The 10279-nt window shown below is 41.9% G+C and overlaps 1 pseudogene across 1 annotated transcript; it reads right to left on the bottom strand.

Moving 5' to 3' along the window:
• Positions 1–5194: 5194 nt before the first annotated feature.
• On the bottom strand, positions 5195–10279 carry LOC309832772 (transcriptional adapter 2-alpha-like; annotated as a pseudogene). The gene is made up of 2 exons: positions 10273–10279; positions 5195–6359 (listed from the first exon to the last, which is right to left on the bottom strand). The product of its transcript is annotated as a transcriptional adapter 2-alpha-like (transcript).

Genomic DNA, 10279 nt, shown 5'->3' with positions numbered 1-10279 from the left:
CACCCGGATGAAAGGAAGAATGGGCAGTGTGGGAGAGGGTAGTGCTACAGGCACCAGGATCTGCATCCCTGGGGACTTCACCGGTGCAGCAAGAACAGACTCCACCTGGTAGGAGAAAAGAGAATCAGAGATGTGATTCAGCAGGTCAAAGACTCAGAGGCAGTGGGAGGCAGGACCAAGTCCACTTGTCATCCCTCTCAGGACGAGACCCCTCGGTCTCTCCATCACCTCCCCATGTCCTCTCCCCCACCAACCTAGGATCACTCTCCACCTCTCAGCCTTTCTGTGCCTTCACAGGCCACCTCTTCCTCCACCCAGTTCTCACCTCACCGGGGATACACACAGACATTCCCGCATTTGCCCACACAGCACTTCTTGTCCGCCGCGCAATGAGCATCTGTCATACATTCGTGAGTGGGATTGAATATGAGGCACTGGCGCCTAACACTGGGGCAGGAGCCAGGCCTAGAGGGCTGTGGGAATATGGCTGGATCTTCTTGACCTTTGACTGGATCTTGACCTTCGACTGGATCTTGACCTTCGACTGGATCTTGACCTTCGACTGGATCTTGTCCTTTGATCAGAACATTGCCTTTCGTAGTGCCTTGACCTTTAGGACAACAAAGAAATATCCCCACATTTAGAACAGTGTACCTGCTTTAACTATCTAGTCTTTCCTCCAGGTCCAGCCACTGTTCACTGCAGTGTCCCTCAAAATGTGACTTGAGATAGGGGAGCTATCTCAAGGGCTAGCTGGGGTCTGTGCTCTTGGAAGGCTGGGACCGGGGTTCCTCGGGTGTCCATTTCTTCCCCTCACCCTCCATTCTGGGTCTTAGGGCCCTCACGAGGATATGCCAGACTGAAGTGTCTTTCAGAGGTGTCACTTTGGCATCTCTGAGGAAACTTAATGGAAAGGAAAGGAGCCGTGAGACACTTACCAGGAGACCTGAGCTCCATCCTGGCTCTGGAGACTGTCTTGACAAATCCTCACCCCTCCCTAGGTCTCAATGTCCTCCTTTGGAAAATAGGGGTCTTCAAACTACATGATTTTTGAGGCCCTGTTGGTTCTTAACCTTCTCTTAGAGGACTGATGACAGGTGATCTTACGGGACAGACAGGCAGGGGACAGACCCCACACCCAGCGACCAGATTCCTGGGACCCCTCACTTCATTGAACGTTCTGTCCAAGTATCAACACTTGAGGCCAAGGTCATGTAACAACACTCCTTCCACAAACAGCCCTGATATCTCAGTCCTGGGGTGGAAAGCATGTAGAGTCTAGTAGGCAACTTCCTACTTCTCTGGATATGCTGGAAACCTACTGTCCAGGCTGAAGAGTGGGCTCTAGCCCTGCCTGCTGCTCTGGAAGTACCCCCTGTCAGTACCCAGGCTGCCCCCAACATCCTCTCCTCAACCCAACCCAGCCCCACCCAGGCCACTTCCCTATTCACCTCTTACGACAGCTGCCTTTGCCACCAGCGTCCCAAGGACAAGAAGCACTACCACCAGGATCAAGAAGTTTCTGGACTTCATGTTGTCAGGAAGGTGAATGGCTAAGAGCTGAGGCCAAACCTAGTTTTATGCAGCTCCAGCTTGGCCGGGTGCCAAGGGTGGGTCTGTGGTTTCACAAGGGACAAGGGGTGCATTTTCTTAGTTCTACCAGGGAATATCCACCTCCATCCTGGAAAGCACCTTGGGCCCTTCCCCAAGGATTATTTACAGGGAGAAATGGCAGTTACTGTTGCATCATCTCTCATAGCCCCAATAGCTACCTCACTTTCTCACAAAGAAGCAGGGCTGGCTCCCCTTGGGCACCATTACAGCCAAATTCTTCATACTTAGAATAGAAAGAATATGGAGCCCAAAGAAGAGAAAGGAATCACCCATGGTCATTTAACATGTCAGTGGTAGGTCTGGTGTTCAGTTTTCATAGGCAAGGTGTTCCCCAGTTACTCCCTGTTCCTGCAAGACCCACCCAGACCTACCCTAACAGTTTACCCCTCCCAGCATCAAGCTGGGCTTTTCTTTCATTCTCCCCTAACCCCAAGAAAAACTCTCAAAGGCATGTTTGCCTTGGACGTCTAATGACTAATCAGTGTACTTTTCCATTTCACAGGTAGTCTCTGATATGCCCCAAGAAAGTAACAGGGAAGGTGGAATTTGACATCTGGAATGGCATGATGCCCTTGAAATCACAGTCAGAAGAGAGAAAACACCCATAAAATAAAAGGAAGAAAATATAAATCATCTATAAGGTGGACATCTACAGTGCATACATCCAACATGGCTTCCTCCTTCTTAGAACAGCATGCTGTTTCTTCTGAAGAACTCTTGTTTCTTTGTACCATCAACTTAGGAATCTAATGGGGACTGCTGATCATGAAAGCCTGACCCCCAGTCACAGCAGGGTGCGTGTGTGTGTGTGTGTGTGTGTGTGTGTGTCTCAGGTCTACTGATGTCCTTTATTTGAATAGACACTAAGGGAAAGGGGGAAGTCCCTCCTTTTGGTAAAGGTGGTAGAGATGAGCCTGGGAACTCCAGAAGCTATGGTTCCAGTCTGGGAGTAGGTTAACTGTGCAAGAAAAAGGAAACGAATTCACTTAGAAAATCAGAGAAATGATGGTGAGAGAGGAATCGGAAGGCACAAACCAGCCCTTCATTCCCCTTTATCTTGAGAGCAGCTCTTCCCACACCCTTCCCCTAGTTCAGTTATGACCCAATAAATTGGCTTTCTGCCTAAGCTAGTCTGAGAAGGTATTTTGTCATTGCTACCATAGTTCAGAGTAATAAAAATGAATTGGGTGTTGTTGGGTGAGTTGGGTGTTGTCAGGGACAGAACCTGAATTGTGGAAATGACAGTTGAGCTCTGGGTGAGAGAGCGATTGAAGCAAACTAATTATTTTATAGTAAGCCAGTTGTTTAAATCTTCACCTTTGTCTCTTTGGACTCGGACCACATGCCTACCAATGCTGAAACACTAAGGAGATATAAACAAATGTCAGAACATTAGAGTCTGCAGGCTACTTTAAAAAAAAATTTTAAAAAGCTCACTGCAAAGTAAGCTATACAAACAAAAGAATTGTGTAGAACATACCTATATTCTTTAAAAAATTAAAGCATTACAATGGAAGCCTGTACTCACGTGCCAGGTGAAAAAGGAGACTATTTACTCTACAGCCTATTACCCTATTAGCCTTTACTCCTATCCAATTTCTTCCCTCTCCATCCTCCACAGAGGCAACACTTTCTTGGATTTTCTAATTTTCTGTTAATTCAAGCATCTTGCTCATTTCTAATTGGGTGGTCTATCTTTTTCTTGTTGATCTGTAGAGAAAAGAAACCCTCACACATTACTAGTGAGAGTATATATTCATGCAACCTATTTGAAAGTAAATTTGGATCAGCTAGTAAAATTGAACATGAGCAAAATCTTTGAGATTTTTATCAATCTGATGGGTGAGAAGTGATACATTGCTGAAGTGTTTAGTTAGCATTTCTCTATCATGAATTATTTCAAGCATTTCTTCATATTTTAAAAGCCACTTATATTTCTTTACCTGAAAACTTCATTTCTTTTGCTCATTTTCCTATATAGTCATTAACCTTTTTCTTCTTAATTTCTAAGCACTCTTTATCTATTATAGAGAAAGGTCCTTTGTCTGTGATATGGTTTATAAATAATTTTTTTTTTTGCGATACGCGGGCCCCTCACTGTTGTGGCCTGTCCCGTTGCAGAGCACAGGCTCCGGACGCGCAGGCTCAGCGGCCATGGCTCACGGGCCCAGCAGCTCCGCGGCATGTGGCATCTTCCCAGACCGGGTCACGAACCCGTGTCTCCTGCATCGGCAGGCGGACTCTCAACCACTGCGCCACCAGGGAAGCCCTAAAATATTTTTTTTAAACACTGAAGTCTTTTATTCTGTTTCCCTCAGATCCTAAGAGTTTCCATTTCATTTGTTACCCCATAGATGAAATCTATTAGCAAACTGCATGCATATTTACATCAGTCAAGAAGTTTGAACAGATACTTCCAACAAAGCATGTAATATGTGAATTAGATATTTTGAATGTTGAAGGAATTAAAGAATCAGTCAGCTACTGGAGGTAATTTGTGCGGATTCTGAAGTATTTCTATACAACTTTGCTTCTAACAGAAAAGGGAAAACCCTGACTCAGGGTTTGGCTTCTTATTGTGCAGAAAGATTTGAGGACCAAGTTTCAGATATGGTGGGGTCACTCACCCTCATATCTAGTGAGTTCCACATATGAAAAGGCTTTCCTTTTGTTTTACAAGTAACTCCTTATTGTTGGCTAGCCTTTCACCATTGAGAAATTAGGGTTTAAGTCTTAATCTAAGCAACACTGAGGTTAATTGCATCACCTCCATCCACAGGGGTCTGGCACCCAGGGAAGCCAAGGGTGAGAACAGGGTGAGCCCAGGACACACATGTTAGCAGAGACAGTGCAGCATGATGAGGTGTGCATCCAACACCCTAAGTGTGCTTTAGTTACCAGAATATTTGACACACCCACAAATTAAGTAGCAAAACATTTTAATCCATTAATTCTAAAACTAACAGAGACATTTTATATCCGGTGCCGCCTCCTCAAAAGTCTACTGCAGATTAGACAGCCAGACTGCAAGTTACAAAGCCAGACATTATAGTTGAAGATGCAGTTTGGGACAAGACCATCATGGGGAGATTTTCCTCCTCTTTGCTCATAAACATAAGTTGTCAGCTTAAAAAAAATCCTCAGACATAAGAAGAAAGCTTTCTCTCTCTATAACCTCTTTATTTTAAATCTGTCTGTAATGTTTGAAGGCAAAACAGATAATCAGCAAACCAACCTCCCAAGCAAGTACAAGGATCTGAGCTGGACTCCTGGGACTAAAGACTGGTTTGGTTCTATTTCTACCAACACTGTGATGTGAGGTACCATGGTTCTTGTTTTCGTTACAAGAGGTGTTAGGAAAGAATGCCCACACACAATTAATAATAGCTTATCTAGCACGTAACTCTGCAGCACAGTACCAACAACAGGAGTATTTGAAAGCAGGGTGGAGAAGAAACTAGACATTCATACAAGTTAAGGTTTCCTTTGTTTCTTCCCCTCTTTTTACAAGGAGAATTCAGCTCAGAGACAAGCTCCAGAATGCCCGTACTGTCCTTTGGCCCACTAGGCCCAGAGAGCCTCAGGCTTCAGTGATGTGTCCTTCTCAGATGAGGAAATCATAGATTTCCCATGTTTTGTTCACGTCTGTCTTGATGAGTGTTCTTGCCTGTGCCAGTCTCAAGCCTCCTTGCTTGTTACATTCGTTCAGTAGAGCAGATTTGTATTCCAAATAGGCTCCTGGGAGCAACCTCACCATCTGACAGAGCTCCTTCTCTTTTTCATTCAACTTCTCTGTGCCAGGGAGGCCAGTGAGGTTCAAGGGCGGTGCACTTCGTCTACCTGAATTCGAAGCCATTGGTACGGAAGGACTCAGGCCAGAATCAACGTCAGCCTGCCGGCGGAGCCACTGCTGGCAGGCGCTACGGTCCTGGATGTACTGGAGAACCTCTGGGAGCACAGGGCGTTTGAGACGTTCCTCTTCTGGAGTCTTTCTGAGGTGATCCTAGGTTCCGGCACTACAAAAATTGGTAATGCCTGCTGTCCTGTATTTCTGGAGCCTCTTGATTTCCCTTCGGAGTTCGAATTCCAATGCATGGCTTTCAATGAACTTGTCATGCTCCACCGGCGCCACTATCCTTGCAAATCGCCTCATTGTTTCCGAAGGGTCTTGGACTAGCTTGGGATACCGCCGTACCATTAACTGAAATTTTCTAAGGTTGATTGATCCATGGTCTCTTATAATTTTTTTTCTCCTTTGTCTCTCCTTTAACCTAGAATGATAGATATCTACAACAGCCATCTTCAGAGTGTGTAAAATGTCCGAGTCATCTTCAACAAAATCAATGTCTCTCAAGTCCTCTTCTGAATAATTGTCAAATTCCTCATTGAAATCTGCCATGTGCCGAGAAAGCAAGGAGTCAAAGGTAGGTCGGGGAAGGTCATCTGTAGAGTGAAATGGAATGGCTGTGTCAGCAGTTTTTGCCTCCTCTGCTTGCTTCAGGTTCAGCAGGGTAGATGCAAACAGATGGTTGCTGATGAAATGCTTCACTCCTCCTTGGTCTTGGTGCACATTTGATTGGCTACATCCTGTCAATTTCCAAAGCCGCAGTCCATCACAGCTTCTAAAAGGGCCGTTTCTTCTTGAGCAGTCCAGCTGGGGTCAAGAACAGGAAAATCTGAGGTCATTATTTCGTAAGTGTGATCACTTTGATGTTTCTTGTACTCAAATCCTCGAGTGAAACATGCTAAAGGAACTCAAACGGTCCATTTCCCAGTTGGCAAAGACTGTTGCTTTGATCTTCCTCAATGTAGGGATCTTTCAAGGAGATTTCAGAACTGGCCAACACATACACCAAAGCTGACCACCACCCCCCTCACCACGTCCCCCTCCTCCGCCTAAATAAAAATTTTAACTCATTCTTAGACCTGCACAAAACAGCTCAGGGTGGCACCCTTTCCTCCTCTTATCTAGATATTGCCTCCTGTTGTTTGGTTACTTCTGCTCTGGACTTCTGCATTTCTGCTTCATGATATCCTTAAACTGGTGAAATTGGTTCATTATTTTCTTTCAATTCATGTGCCAAAAAAAAAAAATCTAAATGATACAAAAGGGATCATAGAAAAAAAATAACTTTCTAAATTGAAACAGACACCAGAAAAAGTAGAAAATCTGAATAATATTGTAACTATCCTAGAGATGGAATCAACAGTCAACAATTATTTGACCAAAAAGAAGCATTAGGATCAGATTTCTTCATAAGAAAAGGCAATCAAGGAACAACTAATTCTAATATGATATAAATAGAAAATAAGATACAATTTCCAGCACGTTTTATGAAGTAAACATAATCTTGATACCAGAACTTAATAAGAATTTGTGTCAATTATAGCTCAATAAAGCTGTTAAAAAATAAAATTCTTGGGGCTTCCCTGGTGGCGCAGTGGTTGGGAGTCCACCTGCCGATGCAGGGGGCACGGGTTCGTGCCCTGGTCCGGGAGGATCCCGCATGCCATGGGGCGGCTGGGCCCGTGGGCCATGGCCACTGGGCCTGTGCGTCCGGAGCTTGTGCTCCGCAGCAGGAGAGGCCACAACAGTGAGAGGCCCGCATACCACAAAAAATAATAATAAAAATAAACAAATAAATAAATAAATAAAATTCTCAACAAGGATACTATGAAAAAGGAAGATTCTAAGCCAGTCTCACTCATAGAACATAGATTCATGAACACAAAAATCCTAAATAAGTCACTTACCACCTGAATGCAGTAATATGCAAAAAGGACAATTTTTTGTGACTAATTTTAATTTATCTTAGCTATCAAATGTAGTTTAATGCTAGAAACTCAATTAATGTAATTCACCACACTAACAGATTAAAGAAAAAATATAAGCTTAGATATAGAGCAGCATGCAATAAAATTCAAGATGCAGTTGCAATATAAAAATAGCAAATTAGGAATGAAGAATAATTCTTTTAAAGTGACAAAAACTACCCCATAGCAAACATCATACACAAATGTGAAAGGTTTTAACCTCTCCTTATAAAATCAGGAACTATTCCCAATTCTGTTCAATATTATGCAGGATACCCTATTCTATAGCATCAGACAAGTAGAAGAAATAAAAGGTGCAAGTAAGTATTGGAAAGAAAAAACAAAACTGTCATTATTCAAAGATGATGCAACTGTGTTCAAAAAATTCCAGACAAATCTACAGATAAATTGTTAGAATCCATGAGAGTTTATTATGACAGACACATACAAAGGAACTATACAAAAATCAATGGTACTCTATACATCAACAATACAAATCAGTAAATGAAATTTTATTGATATATATAATTATATAAAATATGAAGAGCTTATGAATAAATGTAATAAATTTTGTGCAGAACCACTACAGAGGAAATTAGAAAACTTTAGTGAGAGACATTTTTTAACATCCTCAAATCAGAAAGGTATACCATGTTCATGGATTGGAAGACTGAATATGATAAGGATGCCAATTCTCTTCAAACTGATTTTTAGTCTCAATGCTATCAAACCCCCAGAAAGGTTTTTGTAAAAGTAAACCAAAAAAAAAAAAAAAAAAAAAAAGGCAATATAATTCTAAAATGCATACAAAAAGTGCAAAAGACAAGATAGCCAAGATACTCTTGAAGAATAATTTAATAAGACTTGATATAGGAAATATCAAGGTTTATTTTAAAGTTGTAATAATTATGATAAAGTGGTATTACAACAATGATAGATATGTAAATGAAACAGAATAGAGAGTCCAAAAACAGATGATTGCACATAATGAGAGTATGTTTTCAACTTGGCTGTAGTAAACAAATATCACTTTGGTTATATAAAGAAGGCTGCACATCATAATATTAATATACATTCCCTGAGTGGATGATAGGAGGATACAGGTTAAAAAGGTAGGATAGAAGGAAGAAGAAGGCAAATAAAAACAAACAAATAAATAAATAAATATTGCTTTACCAAAGAACTCATCAAGTCTGATGTGATCCTATTACATTTATAAGTATAAATGTCCATGAAATCTTACCAACAGAAAAAAAAAGTAGGAGAGTAATATATGTGTTTTGATAATATTTCAGTCGAATATAGAACTCCTGACAATGTTTATGTATGAAAAAGGAAAAGAGTTTGAAGGAATACACTCTGCTGTGAACATTAGTTACATGATGATGATGGGAGGGGACAAGTATGAGTAGTTTTTCCTTTATATGTATTAGTTTCTAATTATTTTGCTTGTCACAACTGTCGACGAAACTTCAGTTAACAGTCAAGTTAAGAAGAAAAGAGGGGGGCTCCCTGGTGGCGCAGTGGTTGACAGTCCGCCTGCCGATGCAGGGGACACTGGTTCGTGCCCCGGTCTGGGAGGATCCCACATGCCTCGGAGCGGCTGGGCCCGTGAGCCATGGCCGCTGAGCCTGCGCGTCCAGAGCCTGTGCTCCGCAACGGAAGAGGCCACAACAGTGAGAGGCCCAAGTACTGGAAAAAAAAAAAAAAAAAGAAGAAAAGAGGGAATTGTATTTGAGCCAAACTGAGAATTATAATCCGGAATACAGACTCTCAGGAAGCTCTGAGAAACTGTTCCACCAGGTGGAAGTTGAAGGCACAGTCATATACATTTTCGAGACAAAGGATCATACATCAAAATGACATACTGATACTTTACACAAAGTTCACCAACGATACATAGTCCGGGTAAGCACATACAAAGAGAGCAGCAAGTCCATGACCACTACAGAGTTGGGAAAGAATGCTATTCTTTTAAGAAGTTGCACTGCTAGTGTCAAAAGAAAGGGAAAAAATTATCTTTATGGTCAAACAGACACTCTTATCTTTGAGGAGGTTTGGTTAATGTGTAATGCAGATGCACACTGCTTATCAGGGAGGGAGGGAAGAGACCCAAACGAATGCAGAGAGAGAATTTTATGTTTAATTTTTTCTTGTCCTGCCTGAAAATATGAATTTTATTTCATCACAGCAAAAGTGATCTGAACATATCAAATAAAGAAAATTAAAATTCATAAAGAATAAAGAACTTAAGCAACCATGTGAGTGGAGAAAGGCTAATTGAGAGTTGTATCTAAAGAAGTGATTATATACATGTAATCACTTTTTAAAAATATTTATTTAATTTATTTATGTATTTTGGCTGCACAGGGTCTTTGTTGCGACATGTGGGGTCTTATAGCTGCGGCTTGTGAGCTTCTTAGTTGAGGCATGTAGATTCTTAGTTGTGGCACGCATGTGGGACCTATTTCCCAGACCAGGGATCGAACCCAGGTCCCTTGCATTGGGAGCACCGAGTCTTACCCACTGGATCACCAGGGAAGTCCCTATATACATGTAATCATTAATGCAAGTGTTAAGAAGAGATGCTTAAATTATGTGTCATAATGTAAAAATATAATAATGCGTTATTCTGATGCAGTCAAAAGAAATCACTCTAGGTAGTTCAAGCAGAAAAAGAACTTCAGCTATTGTACGAGCACATTTCACTGTAAGAACCCAAATCACACGTGAAATCCTGGATGTGAAAGAGTCTGGGAAAAAATAGGCATTTGCTTTACAACCCCTGCAGGAAGGCATTCTGGGATCAGTTGAAATGCTTGTTGATGAAGACACTGCAGGTACCTGCCAT

This window comes from Grampus griseus (genome assembly GCF_964374135.1).
Source record: "Grampus griseus genome assembly, chromosome: 14".
Taxonomy (NCBI): domain Eukaryota; kingdom Metazoa; phylum Chordata; class Mammalia; order Artiodactyla; family Delphinidae; genus Grampus; species Grampus griseus.
The sequence above is the reverse complement of the archived record's forward strand: the minus strand, read 5'-3'. Positions and strand labels throughout refer to the sequence as shown.